Raw genomic sequence first — 537 nt, 5'->3', positions numbered from 1 at the left:
GGCATAAACCATGTGTCGAGAGAGCGGCAGCTCTAAAAAGAGAGTGTGTTTCCAGTCTTGGTCACTGGCCTTACAGAGACTGATGTGTGGCACTGAGTGGTCTGCTCACTGACAGAGATTTAAGCAGATTTGTGGTAGAACAGTAGTTGCTGCAGAAAAGGAATGTCTGTCAGTGTACAGGAAATCGGTGGCCACAGGCTGTATAGGCAAAGTTGTGAGTGTAGTCACTGCACTGCAAATGTCAACTGTTGGTTCTGCAGCATCGGTTTGAATTGTGTCAGGGCCTAGTCATTTATTTTGGGGACCACCGGACCTGGACCTGTCCTGGTATTTTGGACATTGTCTAGTCCAGTGGTTGAGGTCTCCACACAGCCAGCATCCCTCAGAACCCATGAAAGGCAGAGTTCGACCTCTGGATGCCCTTTTGCGACCTCTGGCTCTGTAGTTGCCACGCCCCCTGCCTGTGGGCCGGGGTTGTGCATCATAATAAAAGGCAGAATTGTTTGTATTATCTTTCTGTGTCTTTGTAACTTTCTC

Source organism: Austrofundulus limnaeus, unplaced genomic scaffold (assembly GCF_001266775.1).
Source record: "Austrofundulus limnaeus strain Quisiro unplaced genomic scaffold, Austrofundulus_limnaeus-1.0 Scaffold8565, whole genome shotgun sequence".
NCBI lineage: Eukaryota > Metazoa > Chordata > Actinopteri > Cyprinodontiformes > Rivulidae > Austrofundulus > Austrofundulus limnaeus.
Note: the sequence above shows the minus strand (reverse complement) of the source record.